The sequence below is a fragment of the Lonchura striata genome, chromosome 4, assembly GCF_050655825.1.
Source record: "Lonchura striata isolate lonStrDom1 chromosome 4, ASM5065582v1, whole genome shotgun sequence".
Classification (NCBI taxonomy): domain Eukaryota; kingdom Metazoa; phylum Chordata; class Aves; order Passeriformes; family Estrildidae; genus Lonchura; species Lonchura striata.
Window position 1 is genome coordinate 11732017 of NC_140706.1, and position 27788 is coordinate 11759804.

The 27788-nt window shown below is 38.8% G+C and overlaps 1 protein-coding gene across 17 annotated transcripts in view; it reads right to left on the bottom strand.

Moving 5' to 3' along the window:
- The window catches only part of SORCS2 (sortilin related VPS10 domain containing receptor 2), a 528299-nt gene that overhangs the window by 479015 nt on the left and 21496 nt on the right, over positions 1-27788 (bottom strand). The window contains exon 2 of one of the 17 annotated variants that reach the window (XM_085578508.1): positions 19574-19697. The exons of 15 other annotated variants lie outside the window; for them this stretch is intronic. The gene's annotated coding sequence lies outside the window, so the exon portion shown is untranslated. Of the gene's footprint in view, positions 1-10376; positions 10594-19573; positions 19698-27788 lie in introns of those variants that run through there. One more of the 17 variants, XM_085578509.1, reaches the window with a different exon arrangement.

A 27788-nucleotide genomic window follows, 5' to 3' on the forward strand; every position in this document is an offset into this window, starting at 1 on the left:
GCTTTTCTATGTAGAGGGGGGAGCTAATCCCCATCTCCTCTGATTCCTCTCCAGGAAAGACAGAGCATACAAGAAACCCAAAGACTAACAGTTTATGCTGATTTAGGGATATACCTTTAGATATATCTGGGATTTGAAAATTTTGTTTGCTGTGACTTCATGCATGAGCAAAATAACTCCTTTTTCCAAATCCTAGTAAATCAATAGCTGCCACTAAATATGAAACTATTTCTGAATCTTCATGGTAAATGAAGAATCCACGTCTTATCTAGCCCTCAATACAAAAGGATATCAAATTCTCAAGGTCATATTTTACACTCCCTGCTAGCACGCAGTACAATTTATTAGCTTGTGGATCACAAATAATAACCCACCTCTGCCAGTGAGACCCAGAAGGCATTCAGAAGTTTATTTCCCCCCTGTGTCTTCCATTCTGAAGACTTAGGAAAATGTGATTCCAGCTGATTCCACTGACTTGTCTTCTCCACATAAATAGCAATTTAAAAGACAGAAATGTTAAAAGGCTGCTGTCTGTTGAGCTCAATATATTACATCTGGAGAGAAGGCCATTATGACCTGATAAATTGGAACTGATAAATCTTAGGTTGTATCCAGATCATGAGAAAAAAAAATTATTCATGAGGATGGAAAAGAAAACCATAATGTTACGTTACATTTGCCTCCTCTCCAGGAATATACCTAGAAATGTAAACATTTCAGGAAATAATGTGATCTAATCAGCAGCACTTATATTGTGATTGGAAAGGACTACTCTGTCTCCAAAATTAATACAATCTGTACATCAAAAGAGAAATGAAAGCTCTGCAAGTTTATGTAGTATTTAAATGTTGCCTAACTACAAATGTAATGGTAAATTCAAGGCAAGAAAAAGTAACCTATTTCTTCAAGACTGAGAAGTCATGAGGGTCATGACTAGTTCAAATGATCAGAAACTACACTGGAAGTGTGTCTCTTGAGCTGTACACTTTACACATCAAATGCTTTGCAGTGCAACAAGCTACAGAGTACATATTACCTGGGGAAAATGTCCTCTTCCATGTTTTCTAAGTCTTCTGTGCATTTGTGTATTAACAGATTCATACCATACAGTTTTTCTACCCTTTTTGTCTCATCCATTAACACAGAACAAAGTGTTCTCAGGAATAAGTGTTCTCTCTTTCTTTAAATGATAAAAACTAAGCATGATAGGTAGCAAATTATACAAATATTTTGTCATAGTGAGCAACCACACAGTGAAACACATCCAGTGTAGCACTTACAAATTCAAAATATCAACTATAAATATAATCAGTAAGCAAATCCTAAGAGTTTCCAGAATTAAAGGTCAGAGCTGATATGTGCTTAACACACTATCCAGGCACTGCCATGCCAAAGTCAGTTGACACCTTTAAGTTGGTGAACTCCACAGACACTATCATATTAAAAACAATGCATATTTGGAAGAGGTGGGCAGAGCATTTTAAAAGGCTTTTCAGCCCTAGCTGGCATTCTTCTGGCACAAAATCTTAGATTAACAGATACTGGTGTAAATATAAATTATTAAATTGAACTATATTCATCTGAGAAGGAATCTTCTTATTTTTGATGGGAATACCCACAAAATACTTCTTAATTCCTCAAAGAAGGAGGGAAGGTTTCAACTTCTGGATAGCACTTCCCCTATTAACCTCAAACTGTCTCAAGTAATTTAATTCTGAGACAGAACACAGAAGCAGGACTGGAAACTACCACATTAACTTCTGATTAGAGATGGATATAAATTTTGGGAAATTAGCATAGTCAGACCCACAAGACAACCTCCAAGACAAGGACTGTCATTAAAAAAAAAGACATGAGCTGGCCAGACATTTGTGTTCTCTTTTCCACATTCAACAACAAATTCTTCTGGTGATTTTGCTTGCTGCTACTACCTCCAAATATACTTCTTGAGATGGAGAACAGTATAAGGCATACAGATGCAGGAGCCAGCAACTGGAGAACAGCTACTGTGGTACCTAAAGGAGGCCTGCAGAAGAGCTGCAGAGGGACTTAGGGCAAGGGCATGGAGGGACAGGACAAGGGAGAATTACTTTAAATTGAAAAAGAAATTCTTTACTGTGAGGGTGGTGAGGCCCTGGCACAGACTGCCCAAAGAAGATGTGGGTATGTGATCCCTGGAAGTGTTTACGGCCAGGCTGGATGGTGGTTTGGGCAACCTGGTCTGTAGGAAAGTGTACATGTCTGTAGGAGAAGAGTTGTAACAAGAAATGGTCTTTAAAATCTCTTCCAACCCAAGCCATTCTACAGTCCTATAATTCTGTCTTTTCAGTATAGTTTTTAATATTCTCTGCCTCCTGCTGTTTTACAGGAAGTGAAAAAAATCTCAAACTATCACAATAAATGAAATATTGGCCAACTCTTCAAATGGGTACCCAACATTGCTACGCCTACAATGCCTTTCTGCTCACAAGCAGACATGAATCTCTTCTCTGCCACCATCAGGAGCTTTATTATCAAAATAAATACTATGGGGGCAAAAATGGACTCCCATGATGGTCATCTCTTCATAGCCACTCTTCTGACTCTTGCTCTAAATTCAGCTTCAAGTGCCTTCATCCATATAAAGAAAAGCATACTGAAGCCAAAAAGCCTTATAAAACATTTGACTCATCATTATTTTTAAATTATTTTAATACATCAAGTTGAAAAAAAGATGCAAAGGTTGAAAAAGTATCTTTTGAGTCCTCACAGAAACATTTGTACCCCTGCTTGTGAGAGCAGAACAACACTAGATTCATTCTATGAAACTCCACATCCTGCTGGAGACTAGAAGAGATACCAGCTTCAGTTTCTGGAACAATCATTCAAATCCCAAGACAGGTAAAACGTGGTTCATTCTGAACATTTGCATTCTCTCAAAATAATCAATTTATGCTTCTATTAAAAAAAAACAAAACAACACTTCAGATGTCTGCTTCAGTGAGCAAATTCTCCAAATGGAAGAAGGATGGGTCATCCCCTTGGCATGTTTACATCATGTAATTAATTCAGGCACTGCATCTCACCAATTGACAATCTGGAATATTAAATAATTCAATTTCATGGATGGCCCTACGTGGTAGGGTATTTTCATGGTTAGATGTATTTTCTGCTGATACACAACTGTTTGTGACTTCAACCAAGTCTGACCATTTCTGGATTGCAGGCAGAAGCAATACAGGGAGCAGCAGAGTCTCCAGTGCTCCTCTCATTGCACAGGATGCTCCTCTCTCTCAGCATGGGGATCACCCCAGCTTTACACAAGTGCTTGAGAGTGCTGGGACAGTGTCCAGAGGGCAACTACAGGACTTGAAGTTACTGATGTGTCCTGTGCAAAGCAAAGCAGGGTTGGTGGTTGAACTTCAACACATGCAAGCCTCCTGCTCAGCTTGTTCCAATAAAAATCTCCTTACTGTTCTCCCAAGGTCATGTAGCAAGAAATTGTGTCTCCCGAGAGAGAAAGGTTTTGAGTATTCAGAACTGTGTTGCTGTGGTGATGTTGATGATTCACGCTTAGTCTGTGGCCTCACACCTAACTGCCATGGCACAAATGTCACACACATGACACCATCAGACTCCTGCAGTTACCCTGGAATAGATTCCAAGCCAGCAAGGAACACACCCACGCTCACCTCTCACGGTAAGGCAATGGGACTTAGTCACGTGCTGAAGTGACTTGTTGACTAAAAATGGATTAAAGCCATGTCTGCAGTTAAATGCATGCTGAAATATTTGGCTGAAGGGGGACATAAATCTGCCTTAACTTTAACTTGCCTTCCTTCCTTCATCTGCATAGATTTGTGGTGGTGGTAATAGTTTTTACAGATTCACAGAAAGAGGAATAGAGATTCTTCTACTTTTATAACATCTCCCAGGACTATCTGGGAGATTTCGGGCTAGAAGAGAATATACCAGTAACATAAACCATAGATCACAAGCAGAGTTTTGCAAAAAGCATTAAAATAAGCTTGCATTATTTTATTTTCAAAATAAAACTTATCCAATATAGAAGAAATTTCAATATCACAAAGCAATATTTGTTTTCCTCAAAACTCGTCAAGCAGATGAATATCATTAGATGAAATTTAGTACAGAAAGAAATAAAAATAAGGCTCCAAACACCAATTACCTGACTCTGATCCTTGTTATTCAGACGTAAATGGGAAGGAACTCTACTGAAGCCACTAGGAAAAGAGCACTGTCATGACCTTAATCTCAGACCACTACACAAACCACAGTCAACATTTGCCAAAGATTAGAGGTCTGAGACTTACCTAGAAGAACACAAAGCCTGGCCTGAAGAATCCAAATTGCAGATTGTTAAACAAAAATGCCAACAAAAGTGCAATAATTTCACTACTGCCCAGCACAATCATTATTTTGTAGACATTTACAATGACAAACAATGGCCTGGTGCTTCCATGCTTAAAATCCAAATGGAACAACAGAAAGCTAAAAGTAACAAGCTCATTATATTCTATTGTCCACACCTCAAAATAAGTATATTTTCATTCTCATGCAGTACATAGTAAGACTTGTTTTGCTTTATGTGGCTTCCATATGAGAAGTGTTTGGCAGCACTCTCTATGAACTATCTGGAGGAGTCTGCTCTCAGGCAAAGATTTAAGAATCTTTAAGAAGAAGAAAACAGACTCATATGAAACACGACAGTTTTGATTCTGGACTGTTGCCAGTACTCAGCATAGTTTTAATGTTTAAATACACATTTTTTTCTTTGCATGTAGATTTTATAATGTGTTTCTTACTAGTGGGATCCATATCCATACTCACTCATGCGCACATAATACAAACAAATATATATAACCTTCTTCCAGGAGTGAAATGCAAATTGCATTTCACACACAACAAATTCCATTTGTGTTTCAGTCATGTCATATCTGAAAACATTTAGAGAGAGGGGTTTGCAAGTGTGTGCTCTCCTTTGTTCCCAAGCAGCTAGTTAACTGCTAAGAAATGCTGATGAAATAAATTTTTATTGATGCTTCATCTAACATACTAGGATGTTTGGTTCACAGTAATTGAATTATCAATTTCTAGCTTCTTTAATATATTAATTTATTAAATGCAATATATGTACAGCTGATATTTCAAGAAACTAATTTTCAAACTAAGGCAATGGTGGGATTCTTTAAGAAGATGACCTCTGTGTTTCAAAAGTCTGGGGATATATAATAAAAAAGGCAGCCAGCAAAGTAATAAAATATTTTATATATAGTTGTTTGAATTTAGATAACATAATTTTATTATCAGCCTTGGAAAAACTAGGCTGAAAGAAATATTCTCACTAATAAAGAATGTGATTCTATTTCAGGGTAATTTTTTTTCAATTTTGATATGTATGTTAGCCAAACCTCCCCTGCATTCTCAGAACTGTCAAGTTTTACTTTTAATCATAAGTCATGGAACAAAAGGATAATACAACACTCACTCCATAACAAAGGTAAACCCATCAATCATTACCATCATCACCTCTGGGTTAGTGTTCATCCTTTTGAAAATGGAAGAGAAAATGCCAACGTCCACGTTCTTATGAAGTGGGATAGAGAAGAAAGGTTAGTACAATTGTCTTTTTTTTTTTTTTTTCTCTTTTAAACTCTTGCCAAGAGATTCAACCTACAGCTCTCTGTGATGGATCTCAAAAGCATTGTCATATCTTACACTTTCTGCAGTGATGCTGGCAGGTACATGTCCTCCAAAGAAAACCATCCTCTCATCAGAGAAGACCCCTACATAGAAACAGGCTGACTAGGGGAGAGAGAAGTTTTAGAGCTCTCCCTTTTCTTCTTCCTCTCTGAAATTGCCTCCCCAGCTGCAGAGCAGGTAGTCCCAAGGCAGAGGATGAAGTGAGGGCCACCAGTCACGCAGACATTGCCTGTCCTTGGCTGCAGCTGCAGCAGGGGCTGCCAAAGTTAGCTCAGCCTGGCTGCTCCCAGCACACACTGCACCAGCTTCTGCCTTTGAAAGGCTGAGATACAAAGCTACTATCTGAAAGAAAAGGTTCTTGTGGCTCTAGTTTCCACAGGCATTTAAATGTCATTGCAAATTCAGCTATTAGAGAAGAGATAAATATCTTCAGGGCAAGTAGTGGTTATATTCTCTGCAATAACTTGTTGGTAATCTTCTATTTAAAAGGTCTCTGCTCCTTCTCATCCATGCTAGGCCATGACCACCTAGCCGCTATCTGAACTCCAGCATCACACATTTTGAGGAAGAAACTTGTCATCTCAGCTATGCTAGAAGAGAGTCCCACATTTTGGTACCAGTGGTGCTTAAACTATACCAAAGAATCAGAGAGAGCCCCTGCATCAGCAGGGAGAGTACCAGCCCCACCAAAGTGACACTGAGAAGATGCTGCCTTGCTTTCAGCAGGGGCACTAGGAAGTAGCTTTCCCTTGTCTTCTGCATTAGCCCCAAGCCCCCACCTAATGATGATATCTGCACTCTGCACTCTGTGCTTCTTCCCTGCAGCCATGCAGTCATCAGGAGGAATGAGATTAAAACTTGGGCAATGCCATGTGCAAAAAAGCACCTCTGCTGGTTGCAGGGTCTCATATAAGAGGTGATAGTTATGAAAACCTGTTCCTGTTGTCTGCTCTTGTTCTTGTGGAGATTCCTGGGTAACTCTTCACCACAGCACGAGCAGGTAGCAGTGAGGAAGACAAACCAGAAATCTGCTGCCATACAAATGGTGCTTAAGCTGCAACCTGCCAACAGAAGCAGTGTGTTTTCACACTGTATCAGACTAACAAGCATGACAGGAAACCTCAAGCACCTAGGTACTGCAAACTGATGCAAAGCTCCAGACAATCGTAGCCCAAACCAGAGTATCAGCAATTTAATGGACATTTTCAATGATCAAGTGACTGAGTCAGCAGTCTCAGGCGAGCATGGTAGCTGACAATGTATACTCACAGTCTTTCACAATACAAAATAAAAAAAAGACATATCAAATCCTTTCACAGCAAGATTTAATATATGACCACTTGATTTCTTGCAAGCAGCTCTTCATGTGGGGATGCTTCCTGTGGAATCAGAGGGGATTATTTCAATTTAGTCACAAATTTGGTTTGACAGTCTAGAAGAAAAAAAGAAATTTAAAAAAAATATCATTGTAGAATACAGATACTCCCATAGAGACTTATACCAGTAAATCTGGAATTGTTTAAAGTCACACTTAAATTTTTCCAGTAAAGCTTTTTACAAGCTGGCCATGTAAAAACAACACAGAAGACAGCCTGTGAGAAATAAATTATAAGACCTTGAAACATGGTCATAATGCAGCCAGTGCTCAATCCACCATGATTCACACTTAAACAATGAGAGTAATTAAAAAAAAAAAAAAAATGGGTGATCACTGACCATCACAAGAGCTGTGAGCTTTCCCAAAGCACTACCACACAGGAAAAACAAAGGTTTGCGAGAAAATTCTTTTAACATTCCTGGCATATTTGTACAACAAAAGTGGATTCCTTGAAGATACTCCATATTTACATGTCCCATTAAAATTTCATCCTAATATCATGGAATCAGAGTAGTTTTGATAAAGCTAAATAAAAAAAAGGAAGTCAGATTTTTTTTTAGAATGGGAAAAACATGAATTACCTATGCAAGGCAAATAAATTAGATCACACAGTTGTGTGGCACCCAAATAAATTTGCTGAGCAAAAGTTTGCAAGATGTTTTCTACAGGGAAACAAATTGTTTCTAATCCCACCCTTTCTCCCTCTTGTCCATTTATATTCCAGAACTATTCCATAACATTTTATTTGGTAAAAGACAAAATTGTTACATTATTTTTAAAAATGCTGAAGCAGGACTTTGCAGGTATATTTAGGGATAAAACTCAGAAGTCTTGCACTGTCTCAGTATTTTTATGTCAATTTTACTGTATTTGTACTGATTTCATTAAGCATTCCATCTGCCAGAATTTAAATGTAAGCAATTCATAACAGAATATTTTGAAATAAAGTAATGCAACACATGAACTAGAACTTTCAGTTACACCATACAATTTGTCAAATTGCCAACAGAACAACTCATTTGAAAAGACAGATTGTTGCTTATTCTTCAGCTGTCACTTGTGTTACTTCACTTCAGCTCCTTTTGCCTGACACTTGGCACAGAGTTAGTCAATCATACTGACGGCTACCTGATGAGCTCTGATAAAACCCACAAACAAAACAGGGATTCTGGTGACTCATCCATCAGTCTGGAGAGCAATTTGATACCCCAGATAGTGGCTCCAGGAAAGCAACCCCTGCCAGCCACACATGGCAGCAGATATTAGTGACGCAATCTAGGCATGGCACCCTTCCCAAGACTAGGGTATTATGGGGATAAATTACTTGGATTTACTCAATTAAAAAATATCATGAGATTCTGAATCTGTGGACTTTCAAAGTATTTTTGCAACCTCTCTCTGCTAAGGGTTTCTTTTAAGTGAAGGCATTTAAAACACTTACCTAATATGAAAAAAACCAACCAAACAAACAAAAAAACCCCAAACCCAAACAAAAATCCAAACCAAACAACTTTGCAGGGTGTGTAGAGATTCTCTGTACCTGGTCCAAACACCTCTGGAGATCCAACCACACATCTTCCACCAGGGACTCTACTGAGATCACAACCAATTTTTGTATTTGGTATGCAACAGTTACAATGCAATATGATCGTCTTGTCACTCTCCCTTTTCAGAGGCTCAGTTTTCCTTTCCTATGTTTAACTTGGCCATATATTTTTATATCCTGTCTAGCATTCCACAGGTGAAGCACAAATAAGACCTTACAAAATTATGCAGTCACAGAAATAAAGAGTACATCCACTCTCTGCTGCTTTCCCTCTCCCTTTCATGTGCATCACATACACAGCAATAACCTTCATGCATCTTAAAGCTGCAACTGCTCACTCATGTGTGAAAATGAACCTCAGACTTCTACTGGTGACGAGGACAGAAGCCTAATGGTTTCGTCCAAATTAGCTCTTGAATTGGGTCATATATATTTTAATGAAGTAGAAGCTAATGTGGGGGCTGGATGCTAGATGAGTGCCTGTGATAGCTTTTGTCCTTGGTTTGATTCATTTGGCCGTCACAATCATTTACATAAATGGGGAACACCTTACAGAGCGAGAATCACATCCCAAGGGGGCAGGAGAAAGGAATGTACATTCCATTCATAAAAAGATTTTACTGTGCAAATAGACACCAGGTAATTTCATTCTCTGTCCCTGTGTTCATAATTGGCAAAGCAACTCAGGTGGCTCAGGCAGCACTGCAGCAACCAGGACTGCATCCCTGGCCTGGTCACTGTGAGAAACGTGATGAACATCAGGGGAAGAAAGATGGATAATTTTCCCTCTCATCCTGGTAAATGGGTATGCACATTCTGGGAAGAATTACAATCTCCAGCAAACACATCCCCAAACAAACATTTAAAATTTGCCCAGGTTTATCAGCACAGCCTTCTCTCAGTGGTTCCACCCTTCTCAAGCAGCACTACAATTCACTGACTTGGTCACAAAGCACAGGATGTGCACAGAGAAGGATGTCATTCAGAGTTATCCAGTTTATAATCTATTATCGATCTAAATGGAATTAGACAAGCATCAAAATTTTTAAAAAATTCATTTGCCCACAGAATTGATGCTGTCTGCAAGTTTTTCCACTGACTGGTGTGTTTTTAGATATAAACTCAACTCCTTCATCTCAGAGCAGGGAGGTAATGCACATCCTGATAGTCCTTTCCAGTCATCATGGAAGAACTTAATTACACCGAGAACTTAATTACCCTTCACTAGCTTATGGAAACCATCCTTTCACATCCTTCTTTCCCATACTGGACTGAGATAACCAAAACATTTCACCATCACTGAGCAGGAGTAAGCAGGTGTTACCAACCCCATGATTCTTCCAATTTTTCAGGGAAGTTTTTTCTCAAATGTTTTTATCTGTTATATAGGTGAATCAACAGTATTTATAAGAAATATATAATTTTAATAACATAATTTTTAAGACATGTATAATTAATAAAAATGCTAGGTCTGTCCTGCCTATGAACTTCACGATCACACTTCCAAGTAGGAAACCTTCTGTGGGACCCAAGTGGGACTCCCTTCCAAAAGATGTCATGAAAACCATGATTTTACATGATGTTCAACATGAATTGGGCAGGTACATAAGAGATCCATTGACAGTTACTGTGTAAATGAAACATATCAGGTTCAAGAAATCCCCTGAGCTAAATATTGTCTGAGGCTGAGAGAACATTCATGGAAACATCAGACAGGCTTGTCCCTTCTTACCCCTTGGGTCTACTTACTGTGGCCACTGCTGGAGACAGGATATTGGGTTAGATGAAGTCTTTGTCTGAACCAGTACAGCTGTTATTATGCAGAAGGGGTAACATCTATAAGAGTTTACTATGACAGAACAGATGTGAGGAAATGTTCAAGAAAACAGAGGAGCTGAAAAGTAATTTAGCAAGTAATGTTTTGGCAGCAGCCCTGGCTTAAATAGCCTTCTTTCTCCCTGACCTCACCCACTTATTCCCACCACTCCCTTCTTTGTGCTTGTACAGCTGTTTGTGTAGCCACATTGTGAACCAGGCTAGAAAACCATTTGGATGAGACACCTCTCTTCTTTCCTCCCCCTTTTCTGTAAGTTATTTTTCAGCCAGATCAGTATGCAGATTTAGCTGTGCTGCAGATTTAGCTGCTGCACAGCTGAACAAATAGTTTGCCACGACTACACAAGAAGCAGCACAAATCAGGAACACGTGTCCAGGGCCAGGACATGTTTATGCTCAGCATAAGCAAAGCTTAAGCAGGACCATCACATCACTACCAGCAGCCCACAGGCTGAGACTCCCTGCGGCAATGAAAGAAGTGTCTCTGCCCAGAGCAAGAGCCCAGCTTGCTGCCCAGCTACAGCAGCATCTGTGAGGACATTGCTTACCTGGTCTAGAAAAGATGGAGTTTCAATAGTGATCAGACAGTGAGACAAGTTGTTTGTACAGACACTCCCTGCATCATAACTCAGACAAACATTAAAAGCTCTCCTAGGAGAAATGAGGCCACATTCAAGTTAAAAATGGGACATGGCCAGGTACCTGTAAATCACCTGAGGATGTTCCTGCTAAGCAGAATTACTGTGTCTCTTAAACAGTACTTATTGAGTGCATTTGGCTTTATTAGTTCTCTGGGCAATTTCCCGATTAGGAACACCCTGATTAAGTGGAAAACGATACACTGCCTCTGCATTCTCTATAAACAACATATGGTAGTTTACTACCTAGGCACACACAGAGGCTGAGCAAAACACAAAGCAGAGGAGGGACCTGGGTACTACTAATGCTTTCAGAGCTTCCACAGGCAGTAAATGACAACTTGGCTTCCATGTCCTTGCACAATCCAGTCTGACACCTTTGCCTCACAGTAAACAGGAATAATGCATTAGGAAACAGCAAGGTGCCATGAAAAACACACACTTTTTCTTTTTCACATACACAGCATTTAAAGGCAGGGACCAATGTGTACATTGCTTTCCTGACAGGCTGCCACAATAGGAACCAGCTCCTACCAGAGGTTTCATTACTTTGATACAGGTGGACCAAAAGAGCAAAATGCAGAATTCAACAGAACTGCCTTAAACTAACAGCAACAGCTGTTAAGCAGTGTGTAAGTGCTGGCAGCCAGATAATGCAGCCTGCATGACTGAAGGGCTCTGACTGCATACACTAAACTCCTCTCAAACTCCATGCCAATACACCTGCCTGGATGCTATTTCCCAGGTCAGCTGGAGGAAACCAGCAGAGCCTGCACACAGACAAATTAATAAATGGGACACTACAGGCAGCTTAAACCCTGCACTTCATTATGTTCAAAACACAAACACAAGTGAAACACATACCAAACAAGCATCAATCGAAGTATTGATGTTGTCACTCTAAATTGTCTCCTTCTGATAAATTCTTTGAAGGTGAAGGAATTAGGTGTATTCCACCAGAAAGGTCATATAATATATGACTGTACAAAACCAAAAGAGAAGAAACAGAATTCAGACACAAAAGCTGATTTCTAAGAAGCCCCAAAACTAAATTGACTTCACCTCGCTCAACCCTTCAGATGCAACTGTCTCTGGTAGATTCTCCCAATACATACTTACCAGCTAAAATTAGGCTCATAATTGTGACTCATCCAAGTGGCTGCCAATCACTTAAGTTAAAAAAAGAAACAATTCCAGCAGTTGTGTACTGCACACAGCCCTGTGCTGCACAAGACACTTGAATCCAAATTGGAGCAAAGCAGCTTCATCACTTCAGAATGGAAAAACGACATAGGTAGTGCATTTTCTTAAGAGTCAAGGTCCTTTCTGATACATTATTTAAAACTATGAAAAACACAATTGTCTGTGCTGATTCTGCTCAACGGCTGGATTTTGAAAGATTGATCAAGTATGTGATAAAACCATTTACTTGAAGAATGCTTTTCTGGCAATCAGAATTATACTGTCTCTGGATTTGTTCTCCACCCATTAAAAGAAAAATTGTACCATGATAATCAAAATAGACAAAACTTTCAGGGTTAACCCAACTACAGGAAAAGCACTGTCACACCTCTGCATCAAAGCAAACCAAACCAAGACTGATTTATTACAGTCTTCTCAGGAGTCCAAGAAAAATTTGTTTCTGAGCAATTATATCTGTCTGTTTAAATGGGGATCTTCTGCAGTGAAGAACCACACCTTCCAAGTGTAGTGAGCAGTCAGCTCATGTTTAACTCATTGGAAGCAAGAGGCAGTCAGTACTTTTGGACATAAACTCCCTAAGGAATAAATTATAACAGAAGAAATCCAGTCAGGCTGCCACTACATTTAAAGACAAAATTCCCATTGAATTTTGCAGGACAAAAGTAGGCTTTGATACACGTTCCACACAAACTGGCATCAGACTTTGGTCTGTCTCCAAAAGGGGCAGAGTTGTGACAGCCCTCACGAAACGGAAGGGAGAGGGATATTAGAATTGAAGACACTTCTGCCTGCAAACAATACTATATTCACTGGGAACTCCTATTTTAACATGCACATTCTGGAGCATAATTGTAACAAGCTGAAAGCTACAACTTTACATGCTACCATCAAATCTAGTCCTTCAAAGTGTACCACAGAACTCACTCCCTTTTTAATAATGTATAGCAAAATAGCAAAATTAATGTGGCCTTGCCACTGTAAACCCTGACCAGAGGAATTTAAAAGGATAGTTCTACACTTTGGTCCCCATGTGATGAAAAGGAAGTTAGATGCTCATGTAAGTTCTTCTGTTCTCTATGCCAGAGTTATGTCAAGAAAATGAGATCGGAATGTGGCCCCAAAACTTTACCAAAACAGTGGAAATTATGGTTTCAAATGCTCCAACATTCTGCTCCAGCCCATCAAGCCAGCATGCTTATGAATCCAGAGTACTACAAAGGAGCCTTTATCTTATCAGTATGACATTGCACATGTCTCTAAGAAGCTGTCTAACTATTCATTAAGAAACTGCAGTTCATCTACTTTGGTAGAGGGTGGATCAAACCAGGCTGTGTTTAACAGCACAGTCTTGATAGTCAGAAATGTATTAGATTACTACATTTGCACATGACAACTGCATTATGTTTGGGCAATGGGTTTGAAGAAATCTCCCTTCTTATATTGTTATAATTACTGTCTTTATTTATAAACTAGAAAATATCAGTTACTCACTGATCAAAACACACTGTCCATTAGTCCTTCTGCATTCCTCTTCAGCAAGGCAAGCCTTTTTGGGTTAGCTGAACAGAAGAGCAAAAAATTCCAGTGTGTACATCAAGGCAAACGTTTTCAAACTTGGCTGATTTATGTTAAACTCCTAAGTCTTCATTTAGTTTTTCAGTAATGCTGCAAACCCCCACACAATGTAACACATAAAGACACCGTGGGAGTCAGCCTCTATAAAAATCAGAGCAGTCCTACTTACATGCTTAACTAAAAATTTGGATGTCTAACTTCAGATATCAAATTCAAAAAATGTTGGCCTAACTGACTGTTGCTCAAAAAATGTTGGCCTAAGGCTGCAAAGACAGTCTTAAGGACTGGACATGGAAACAGAGGACCTCACTTAGGCCTCTGCCTGACCAAAGCCTTCTCAGCGTGCAAATGCAGTTATCTGTGAGCTAGTGCAGAACTAAAAGAACAGACAGAGATGAAGAGAGGTGCTCACAATGTGTGTGAAAAGAATCATGCACAGAAAGCTTTTTCCTTCTCTATGGAAGCTTAATATGCAGGGTCCTGAAATGAATACATCCACTTTCCAAAGGCAATTGCATCCAGTTTCTCCAGCAATGACCTTTCAGTGGACACTTTACTCACCCCACACTTCAACAATGTGCAACTGACATTACAAGATGCATCCAACGCCAGCACCCAAAAGAAAAGAAACAGCCATTACCATTTAATTTATTCTTCACTCTGTATTTCGTCACCATCCAGAAGGACAATTAACAACAGCTAATAAACCTGCAATCTGGGTGCTCTGCAAAGGAGGTGGCTCTGAACAGCTGCTGGTTCATAAGCTTGAAAAGTGCTGCTGCCTGACAAGCCTGTCCTGTTCTCCAGGAGGCCAGAGCCACCTGGAGCATCAGGGAAGCCCTGGTGCTTTCCCTTTCAGAATGCACAATATGCACGCGTGAATCAGCACCCACATCTATTGCCAAACCATGGAAAATTCAAAGTTCAGAGCAGAGCTCTGCCCACCCCCACTCCAGTGTGTTTAGCTGAGGTAGTGTGTGTTGTGTGTCATGTTGGATCGCCGTGTTCTCAAGACCACAGGCCTGAGAAAGTGAGTTAAAAGCTGAGCATGTCTGATATGCTGATGCTGTTGAGGCAGGATGCTGTGAAAGGACTCCAGATCAGAAGGCAAGAGAGTAGAACTCAGATTTATTTCAAATACACCATTCTTTTTATAGAGAGCTTCATACAGACCAATTCTATTGGGCCTGAAGTAAAAAACATCTCAATCCATTGTTGTGCAGTGAATGATGTGGCAGAACTTATCTATAAACAATGTGAACAACAAGAGATAAAGAATTATTTATATTCTTTCTCAACTGTTTCCCAGGCTTCTGCCTGGTTAGAAACCTTTGTTTTCTTTCTGACTTAACTGAGAATACCCACAAATATGCCACAGAACAGCCTCGCTTCTTGGTCTTCAAATTGGATCCACATTGTTTCCTTAGCACGGTCTAATATTTCCCAAGCTCCAGAAGGTAGGGTGGGGCCCAGCCCCATGGCAAACTACCCAGATCCATCACCCTCTGAAGGACTTGCAGTTTAATGCTATCATTCAACAGAAATTCAGGGAAAGGAGGGAAGATCTGTGGATAAAAACAACAGCACAATGCTTAGTTTGGCTGAACAGTCTTTAATACTGTCTAGTTCTCATAAGTAGGTGCTTGTTAATTAAAAATACTCATAATCTGTAGTGTTTTGCTTGAATGGCTTCTGGCAAGCTCTATGATATGCTTCAGTTTTTAGGGCATAGCAATGTAAAATACTAGAGGTATCAGGTTCAGTACTGAAAGGGTCTGAAATTAAAAAGGTCAAACAGCACAGCTTTAAAAAGAGAAGATGGGAGGAATTTAACAAGAAGAATCAAGTACTTTTCGTATTATTTTAAGGTGGTAACATGAGGTTTATTTCTTCAAGAGATGGGATTGTTTCTCAAGGAACTGAGCCAAATCCAACAAAAAGCTAACAAGACACAGACAATAAAGTACTGCCAGTAAGTTTAACAGATGTTTTTCAGCTCACTTAGTTTAACCTGTCCTTGCCTTTGGCAGAAGACTTTTAATTTTAGCAAGACAACTAGGATTTCATAGCAATGCTGAACAAACATTTTAGAAAGAACACAGAAGAAAAATGTTTATGCATACTCTGTGCAAGATGGACACTGGGTACTTCACTCACCTTCCTCTGTTTCAAGTGAAGGATAAAATTCACAGAGCAGAGTTAAGCCACTACAAAGTGCCTTCTGAAAACCTTGCCCTTAGTATGTTCCACTGTTTCTCCTTACACTCCCATAAGGTGATAATCTATTTTATTAAACCAATAGTTTACATTGAAACTAAAACAACTTATTGCAGATATTTCTTAATCAGCTTCATCAAGCTCAAGTGAAAAATATTTAGCTTGTTTAAAGAGATCAAATATTAGCATTTAGAGGATTATTAAGTAGGAACAAAACCATGTTCCTGACATATCTGGGATCTTATTAATAAGAAATTAAAATGTCTACATTACATCTTAACAAAATTCAGAGTTGCTGCATTAATAAAATACTATCATGTAATTAAAGTATGAAGAATATTTTGCTGATTTTGAAATTCCATATCCTATCCTTGTGCTGGGTACACATTAAAACACAAGATATATATTGCTTTCTCCTTAAAGGAAGCTGAAATGGGCAGCTGGGATAATGTAAGAGCTACTTGGTCTGAGCAGCAGAAATGCATCATATTCTCCTGGAAGTTAGAAGTTCTTCCACTGCTAAATGCTTCTTCTGGTGCCAATAAAGGGAGGATGTGTCACAAGGGGAGTATCTGCCACTTCAACTGTAATTAAACTTGTTTCTGAGTATGATCCATGTAAAAGTAATTCTTGATCCACTTCAGCTGGTGATTATTTCCCCATAGAAACATGAAAGACTTTCAGTAGGCAGTGATGAAGGCATGGGATTGAATACAACAAGCAGAAAAGAACCACTTTGGAACAGACATGTTGAAGGTTTTACTCTTTGAAAGCATTTTAAAGAAGGATACAAGAACTTGCCTCCTTGTAAGATTAATCTCAAAACTCAATAACACCTCACCAGGGGTTGAAATTGCATCTTTCCTACAGCTTTTCCCTTATGACTGGTATCACCACATTCCTTATTACTGCAAAATCATTCCTTCATGTACAAAACTTTGCAATTAATTTCTAAGTATATACCTCTGCCTAATGAAAGGCTGGTGGCTCAGTATCTTTTTCAGGCACAGGTGTGCAGCCAGCTGTGAGCTAACTGTGCATAGATGGAGCCAGAAGAGTTTCAGGCACTTAAACTGGAATTAAAATAAGTATTTAGTGCAATTTCAGATGCCTTAGAGTACCACACCTGGCTGATCTAAAAAGACGTGTACTTTTCCCAGGTCCAGCATTAGGCTAATTCTATGTATATTAATAGGATATGATGCTTGTAGAGTGTCAGAGTGGCACCAGGTCAGTACATTAAAAATATGAGTTGCTAAAAAGTAAAGATTCTGGTAACCAGAGCCAGGCAAGTACTCATAATACACAACTTTGAGATGTTAGAGATGATCCACAAAGCATATGAGAAGGAGCTGACTTCTAATCATACACTGATTTTTCTGGCACAATAGCTCAGATAGGCATTTGGGGGAAAGAGCTGAATAAAACATGTATTTGGAATTGTTTTGACTGCAATTGCTTGTACTAATTGCTTTTAAAAGGATTTTGTTTGATTGTTTAGATGGCATTTTAGGAGAGTAAAATTAAGCACTGAGACAGGTCTTTGAACACTTCAAACATTTCCAGAGAGATTTATGGACAAAATCTTTGGTGATCAAGAACAATCCAACTCCTGAATCAAAACGTTAGCCTACTTAGGGCTTTTCATCTCCTTGAGAAACCATGGTCTCTTGAAAGACTTTGGCAGACCTGGCTGGATACTTTGGTACTTAATATGCAACAGCAAGAGCGAACAAGCTTGTGAACAGCCATTAAATCACAATCAAGGATAGAGTCTAATCAAGTCTAAAAAGAGCAACATTAGGTTTGAGCATGCAGTTTGTGATCAGCTGAACATATTAAACCATTAAAAGCATTCACACAGGACTCTGATGAATAATTTCATAGATCAATGATACCAAAATTTGAATATGAATACAAGCCACAAACTCACTCTGCGTTGAAATGCTTGCTTCTCCCAGCTACACAGCAGCACCAGATATAATGCAGGACACAAATGTGATGTTAATAGGAATATTTTACAAAGTAGGCATCAAAACAAGAGATGGAAATAGTTTAAAATTTCATCTTAAGGGGCTAGTAGTGTGGCACAGGGAACTCTTAAGCTTCAAAACCTGCAAAGAGGGAGCTAATGAAAAATTCTTATCTCCATCAATTGGTTTCCATTCTCCTCAGAAAAAAATATTAATATCAAATAATACCATCATGCTTATTTTAGGGAGATACAGATAAGGCAAAGTATGTGTCCACCAGGGGCCACAACAATATATAAAGTAATACTCAAGAGGTGCAATTTGTGAAACATTCAGAATCTTTCAAATGTATTAACTCTGACAACAATATGATGAAGTGTATCTCTTTAGTCCCCTGCACAGAACGATTAAATGAAGCTAGGGAAAAAAAGGCATCATTGTTTCCAAAGAGGAACCTTAAATAAGGCTCCTCAATATTAGATAGATGTAGATTTTCAAAAATGACTGGTGAACTGACTCACACTCATCTCCACTTTAAACAACCTTAACTAGATCTGATTTTTAAATAGTATTGTGCTCTCAGTCCTTTCAAATGATCCTTCAAAAAAACCCTCAAAATGGGTATCCAAAAATCTTAAATATTTGAAATAATTAAATAGCTGTAAATATATAATAATTAATCACTTCTAAAACACTTGGTTTTGCTATCCTATTTTTGTTACTGGAAGACCTATGCCCTTGGTCTTTGTAAGAGAGAATAAGAGAAAAAGCAGAATTTCCCTTCTGGAAACAAACCAACAGCCAAGTTCATCTAAATACTTGGACCATGAATTTTAGAGATTTAATGTTATTAATACAAATTTGTAAAATGTTCTCCAAAGCCCATTTTGTGCTATGTGTATTGAACACACAAAATAAAGATGTTCAGCTCCCTGGCTGGGATGATTAGACACTCTCATAAGGAGCAGCAGTAACAAATCAGCAGGACAACCAGCACCAGCATCCCAAAGCCTGCACTCCCAGCTTCTCACCAGTCTGCCAAACCCAGGAGTGTCAGCTCCTGCTCCATGCCAGGCTGCTGTATGTCATACCACACTGAATGTGAAAGTTCAGTTGGGTATGGCACATTGTTAATGCTGCCTCACCTTGGTGTGGGTGAGCAGGGAGAGCAGCAGCCCCATGGCCAGCACAGCACACCAGGGGTGTGAACCACCAGCGTTCCTCAGCTTCCCTGACTGCCAACATCCACACATCTACAATTCCCTGATTGCCACCACTTCCACTCTTACTCAAGAGAAGGTAACAAAGCGGCACCACAGCATTCCAAGGTCCTGAATTTAAAAAATGAAAACCGAAAAGGATGCACAGAGTGACTGCTCAAAAGAAATACATTAGTGATAGGACAAAGGGTAGCTTTCATACATTCTGACATAAGAGCTGCTAGACACCAAATCAGTACACTGTTAAAAATTAATTTGGCTGAAAAAAAGTCTTCTTGGCTCACCAGATCTCCACAGATTGAAGGTTTCTTCTCTTACATAGAAGGGTTCCCATTACAGAATACAAAGCAGACAGGTAGTGGAAAACTTTAACAATCCATGGGACTGAGAATATTCAGAGCTCAAAGCCTGACAAAAAAAACAGTTAAGAGAGAAAGAAAAACAGCAGAGTGAAAACATGAACACTGTGGATGCAGTTGTTTCTGCTAGGTTACACAGTCCTAAGGGGCACACTGAACACTCCAAGGCAAGGGCAGTGAGAACTGGCAGGAGTGTCCAGCACACTGCAGGACTCAGCATTCTAACACAAACCAGACCTATTGCTATTACATGATTTTATAACATAATCGAGGCCCATGCACATATCCAATGCATGTCCAATACCTATTGGAAGACAATGCAAAACATTATTTTGCTTTTAGTTTTACTTGGACCATGATTGGAAAGAACAGACTCTCAGGTTCCAAAGAAGACTCACATGAACTGAGTAGTCTTCAAGAAAAACAAGAATTTCTGATTCCACTTTTGACCTCATCTCAGTGTACTACAATGTACCAAGATTTAGAAAACCTCAAAAATATTACTGTGTATTCCATGGATATAGCCTGTATGTAATTATACTCAATAACAATATTACCACCACCAGCAACTGGTGGTTAATAAATTAATTTTCAGGGTAACTATATGTATGTAAAGAACCACTGCTATTCTCACTTTACAGAGTCAAAGCAAGAGATCAAGATCCCAGAGACCAGTCACTTTGACCTGGATCCTGTTGATCTGAGACTATGACATCCATCATCAAACACAAAGCAATCTCTATTACTGTGACTTAAAGGATTCCATTAAAGTCAAGCTTCTAACCAAAATTCTCAAAAAATTACATATAAATACTTCCAGAAAAAACATCACCATCTAAACTCGCACTATTCTGCAATATTTCCACAGGATGGTAAAAACTCATCCCTAATATCTGGTTTCATTTTCCTTGAAGAACATGCAGTCCTAATACATCCACACTGTGGATCAATTAATGTGGTCAGTCCCTGTGACACCAGGACTTAAGAAGCTTCAGCTTAAATCCATATTTACTTCCTAATTTGTTTGGGTTTTTGAAAGCAGGTGTTTATAAATTTCACAAGGTGAGAGGCCACTACAGTGAAAGCTAAATGTCAAAAAAGGTAACTAATACTCAGGCTAACAACAAAGACAAGATAGAAAAAAATCACCTCTTCTAGAAAGTTCTGCAATCCTTAGCCAGGGAGATAGTGGATCACTTAATTTGACACAAATATACGCCAAAAAATATAGACAATAAATCCAATGCTTTAATCACCTATTATGCACTTGAACCAATGATCTTTCAAGAATAAAAAGTATAAATAAAGCCTACAACAAGCAGCTGAAACAGCATCCATGCTCCTATAGCATCCTCATCTTGCTTATTCTGCATCTGGCCCCCTTGAACCTCTTTACCCAGCAGCAAAACTCAACCAGAATATGCTGAGCAGTTCCTTCCAGCCTCATCCATTACTTGGTGAGAAAGTAGCTGGCACTAAACAGAGCTGGATACTTGTCAAAGTGCTAGTATGCTGAATGCACACAACACAGTAAATTACAGGCACATTTGCTTTAATTTCATTCTTATTCATCTTCTTAAATCAGAAGGTGGGAAGCACAACTTTTCTGTATTCAAAGTATTCATTTTGGTTCCTGATCATCATTCTAATAAAATGAGAACAATGAGCTTGTGAAAGGCTTTTCTTGCAGTTTATATGTGCTTAGCCACTCTTTTGGTTACTATTCCACCTTTTCTCATTTAAGCACAGGGTACATAAAATCTGAAAAATGTACTGTATTTTCATAGGTAGCACAGACAACTATTTCATGATACTTCTGCAAATAAATTCTCTTTTCATTCATGCTATGCAATATTAAAGAAAAGACAATCAGCTGGCTACTGAACCTAAAATAGTTATTGAACTTTGTGAAATGATGCCAAGATAGAAAAATGGATTTAGATGGCAAAAGCCAGACCATCTTCTCTAATTAACATCTCACTAGATTTTTGGTTTCCTGGCAATTCTGTAGTTTCAGTCTTGTCAGATGGAAAGTATTTGCTTGACAAAATTTTCAGAAATTCTAATTTGTGAGTAAAGCAGATTTTTACAGGGAGCAGGAAGAGAAATTAAATCAGATCCTGTTTTCTTCTTTATTCAAATGGATTTTAAAAAAAAAAGAAAGATGGGTCTGATAACAAAATATGTCATTTGTATCATTTAGCAAAAAACAACTCCTTATTTCACATAAAAGACACAGTGGTTCAACCTAGGTGTACATAACCTCCTTGGAGATACTGTAATATGACCTTAATCTGCATGATTGAATCTGACTCTTAGGTTTTGCCAAAAATCTGTACACTCATTTGTGAGCAACATCAAGCATTTAATGTCTCATGCATCAGTACAATAATGAGAAATGCCCTTTCCACTTGGCTGTTAGAAAGCTTGTAAACTTCTGAGCAACAACACTAAAATAACCAACTCCAAAATGTGGCCAGAGACTTTGTTGTCATACAGAAAAAAATTAATTCAGTCCAGTTCAGATTCCTGTACTGTACTTCTCAGCACAGCACCTGAGCATGCCTGCACCATAAAATGGCAATAAATCTGCTGTAGTAACAGAAACAGAGCTGGATCCCTGGAGAAAACCCTTCACAGTCTCCCTGTTCCACTTCTGTGCCATATGGCTCAACTCACATCACAATTTAATAAAGGCAAGAATATGTGATCCCTTTGAATCAGACTCTGCATCCAAAAGTTTCCCTCTTGCAATAGGATACAATAGGATGAAAACAAATCTGCTTGAAAAAAAACTTTTGGAAAGAGTATGACAGCTCCCAATTTCTTTTTCTCCCCTTTAGCTTTTCCAGGCTTATTCCAGTGAAAGCACAGCATGCCCGGGCCAAATCCAATTAAAAGGTTCTCCTGGAATCATGTCAAAACCCACTTTGTGGTAACCCAGGCACAAACCATACTGTTAAAAATACTGAGCTCCTAAGATGACTTTGCTAAATACCTCTCTACCACTAACTAAGTACCACTAAGAGACATTGAACATTAGCTTGACAGTGTTATATGGAGCCTTGGTTGTAATCAAAGTCTTTTATTTTTCAGAATTGCATTATTAAATGGCCATAATATCCTACAGGAGCTTTTGAAGCTTTAAATCCATTAGCCCAGTATATACTATCAATGGTAAAAATATTACCTATTCTTCCAACAGACACAGAATGATGGGTTATTCTCATTTCAGTTATCCCAAGGGCCAAATCTTTACCTTGTTTTGTTCTGTTTCCCAGCTACAAAGAGCAAAACATGTCCTTTCAGTCTGGCTGACTTTCATCAGTGATTAAGGGGAGAAAGAGAAAACCTATCAAATCTAAGGGACACAGAGCACAAGCCAAAATGTTCCCTCCTTAGTGCTATGCTCGGGCTGGATGAGCACTCAGTGACATGGCAGAGCAGCAGCTTTCACACCACTCTGTCCCAGGGAAATGCCACAAGCTGAACAAGGCCAGGAACTCAGGGAGGACAGGCAAAGAATCCTTTGCTTCTGGCAAGGTAGCAATTCCTGCTCTTGAAGGTAGTTTGGTGAAGAAAACCACTATCTTCCCAAAGGAGAGATAAGATTGAGCAAGAGTGCAGAAGGCAGCTCACTCTTAAAGAGGCCAGAGGAGGAGGGAGTTGCTGCCCCAGCAGAACATAAGCAAAGAGGAATTTTTGTCTTTCTACAATTTCTATCTTTCTGTGATTTCTGTCTTCCAGCTCACATGTGCCAATGCTCTCCAATTTTATTTTTGCAGCTTTGAGTGTCACCCAACTATGAGCAATCTTTCTGGGGAAAAATAAAAGTATGGAAACTGTTATTTAAAATGTAGAATATACAAAGTGGAATCACACAGAAATAATTTTCCAGCTGGCCTTGTTCTCCTATTCATATGATAGTTTTCGTTTTCTTCTGGAATTCTGTGTATTAAAGCTGCCAGAATACAGATGTTGGCCACTGTAAGAGAGCAAGCACCCTGCAAAAAACACATCCTGTGGTAGACATGAAGTTATTTTAAAAAATCCATCAAATCTTAGAATCAAGACATTGTTTCTCCTGCAATGCTTAATTTTCCACTAGCTTCCTTGTTTTCATTTCCTTATTTATTGCAGAAAACTGGATACTGCATAGTTAGGAAAAAATGACATCTTTTCCTTTTCATTTATCCCACACAGCACAGACATTCAAGCTGGTGATTCAGCAGAAAGAAGGTCAATGTACTAATGGAATCAATAAACTTAAGTGTGATGAAGTGACTGCCACTTCAATTACTGTATAAACCATAAATCATTTTCAAATGCAAGAAATGTCCTTCTATCAATAAACTACCTGTTTAAGCAATTGTTTAAAAATCAAAGTGTGATCTTGTAAATATTTTGGGACTCAGTTACACTGTACATCTCACTCATAACTTCTGCCTACTCCTCATCATTTATTCTTTATTGACTTAGATACAGTAACAGAGTACAGACTAACTGAAGCAGTATTTACAATTAGAAATTGTGGCAATGCTCCCACTGATGCTCCCCACTTCTTTTCTCTGCTCCTTAGTCATAACAGAATGCTGTGACATTTCTCCCAAGAAAACTGGGAGCATAGAGTCAAACCTGTGTCCACTCCAAGCCACTGGTGCTGTCCAGACACAGAGAGCTCCATCTTTACACAAGCTATCTGCAAGCTGCCATCACTACCAGAAACTCTAAAGGCTGAGCTCTGTGTGCTGATACAGACCAATGGCTAAATATTCCTGTTAAGTTCTACATGCTGCACAGCCCTGGAAGACATGTCTCTCACTCAGGGAGCAAAGTCACAGGATTTTTTTCTCACCATTTTTTCTCTGGGAGTTTAAAATATGGTCCCTGGTGAAAGGAAGTCTTGTTTGCCCAAGTTACAAAATACCATAGTATGATATAGCATGACCTGCTCTTAACAGTTCTCATTCCCCAGTGAAATGTATCACCCACTCACTCTCTCTCTCTCAAACTCTGAAAGATGCTCACTGGCACAGAAAAGGAAGAACAAGAAAATCCAGAGAGACTATTACTGATTAAGTACTGTATATACAGTGGCATGAGGATGCACAGCAACCCTTAGATGCAACTGAAGATTTTCATCCTGCAGTCCAGGACAGATATGAGTTATTACACAGAAAGAGATAACCACTGGCAACACTAATTATGTAGCCTGAAGCAGAACATATGTGGGATCACAAACTACTGAAGCATAGATTATTAGACAAGTGGAGCCAATGCTCTCTCTGTAAACTTTTTCTAAAGATCTGCTGCAGTTCTGCAGGCAAAATAATGAGCATTGACTCTGCTTTTGGGGAACTCCACTTTCCACATTATAGAACTTCAAAACTCTGTTCAAATTTGTGATTCCTCTGCAAGTTGTGTCACAGAAATGCATAATAAAAAACTGGTTTTTCCCTGAAGTTTTATCTGGAGAGATTAAAGGCATCAAAATCAAAATAAAATGTAGATTATCCAAATCAAGAAAGAGACTGATTTCAGGGTTCAAAAATCCAACCTGGCTGTAGTAGAGCCAAAGTGGGAAACTAAGCCTGAAGACAACAGCATCACTACTCCCCATCACAAAACTCCCACATCTCTAAACATACCCACCCATTCAACATAACCCCACACTCTTTGTCTGAGTAAATTTCCTAAGTTCCAAGAGAGGCAGCAGACTTTAAATTGCAATAGCAACTCCCACTGGCCCAATCTCCTTTGCTCTTTGTTTTCAAGTCCCAAATTATTTTCAGAGCCCCTGTTACATATTTACAAATTTCACCTTTGTTTCTTCCTACAAGAATACTATGAGCACTGAAAACTTCCTGACTGCATTAAAAACAGTCTAAGCAGTAAAAATGTCAAACCCAGAGCAATCTTAACTATTCAGTGAAACTACCAAAAACAAAATCTTTTATTATGTCTTTTGAACATCCAAGACTTCTCACTTCTGGGATGCTAAGCCTTCCTTTAGCACTCTGGCTTTGGAGCGTCCTTAGCTAATGAATCTTGGACCCTACCAGAGGTAATTCTCATATGACAACTCAAAGTGCTTCTTTACAACACAGGTCCCCCAGGACAGCATACACAACTGTTGATAAAGCTTCACTGACCTCAGAAAAAATATTTGGGAAAAACAGTTCCATGCCTTCAGCATTTCAGTTTCCTCACAATTCATGGCAAGCCCTGTAGTTTTCAGTCTTTTCATACCTAAACCAATGCCAGTAGCAGTCTGTGAAACCTCCTCAGCTTCCAATGCAGAACATGCAAGACAGTGAGGCATTCTGCAACACATGAACTGCACCAGAAATTTCACCTAATGTTGTGTGAAGTTCCTACAGCACTCCTGTGTGCAGAGCAGACACAATCTGCTCACTGGTGTCCCATGTTTCCCTGGTTATTCTTCAATAGACTTTCTTCAACAATATCTTTGCCCTGTCAGTAGCAATGGCTTGGTAGAAGCCCGAGCAATGCTTCTTTGTGCTGTTCAGCAAGCTATGCACTTCTATTTATCAGAAAAATCAGTTTAATTCTTATAGATTAAAGCTTAATGTTCTGGATGGCTTTTTTTCTTCTGTTCTCTGAATGTCTCTGCAAAAAATTCTGCAATTCTGAGGGTTTAACCAACGTTTGGTTTTACTTTAATTCCATGTCTGGTCTTGGTAACACTTAATTTCATATTGCTCTCAGCAGAATTCATCAGCAGAAAGGGAATTTTGCAATCATCAGTGTTATCAAATCACAGTTGTCACTTTTTCTTGTAAACACCCAGAAGGAATTTACTTCACTCAATAAATTCCAGATATCTGCCTAGGAAGATGCAGGGACACTTAAAAGCTGTGCAGTAATAATAATAAAAGTGAGAATCCTGCCTCTGAACTCCTATGGTTAATGCATTAACATCTGCTGAATATTATTACCTGCTTTACCATAGCATCTCTATGCCCTACTCCAAAACCAAAATCTAAGGGACATACAAGGTACTGTTTCAGAAGCACAGATTTCACATTGGCCACATGGGAAAAGTGACAGAAAAGAAAACATTCAACCAAAACCACAGAGATCATTATTTGTAAACATTTCAATTATTTTCTGTGGAGAAAATAAAGCAGAGGTTAACCTACAAAGTAATTCAAGTGAGACATAAATAAGTATATCTACATGCACACAGAGCTTCTAATTTTAACAGAACTTCTTTTTACTTCTGTACATTGCTTATACAAAATTTACTGTCTATAATCCAGAAATGTATTATGAAGCTAATGTAAGTTGAAAAATTAAGGATGCAGAGGGAGATAGAAAGAAAATTCCAGCAGTGCCAGAAGACTAAATAGAAGAAATAAAGGAAAAAAAAAAAAACAAAAAAACAAAAAAAAAAAAAAAAAAAAAACACAGATTACAGAAGACCAGGTGACTGCCCAGCAGTAAAAGTGAAGTGAGGTAAAGGTGAAAGGAGATGTGGCAGGACATATGCTGTGTGCCCATATGCCAGAAAGGAAGAACATCCAGGCAACAGCATGCAAAACCCAATGACACTATGCAAGACTTGGAGTAGATTCACTAATTCAAAACAGAGTTTGCCATAAGAAGTAAAAGCCACAGAAAAACAAAAATTCCTATTTTTCTAAAAGATTAATTTCCTTATACATTCTTTTAGTCAGCAAGGAAAAGAATTGAACTCATGGAGTTTACCAAAAAATGAACAAAGCTACCTAGAAGACCACAGTTGGAAGAGTGTGTTTCTGCCAGAGCATCACAAGACTAATACTGATTAATTGGAAAGAGCCTGGAAGAGCACCATAAAAATGATAAGCAGTCCAGAAAAGCAGCACCAAGTGAGCAACAAGGAAAGGATGGAAAAGTTGAGGGTATTAAATCTAAAGAACTTAATACATAGGAGAAGTCTAATAAAGGCTTCTAGAGATATTAAAGCTTGATGAAAACAGACAGGAAATAAACTTTTCTCCATATGGAGTGGATAGGGAAAGAAGTAAACTGAAGCAAAGCAGATTTAAATCAGACATTAAAGAAAATAGTCTAACTCAGCAGTCCAGGTTCTCACTATCACACTAAATTCTCTCCAATTCAGTTGTCCACAAAC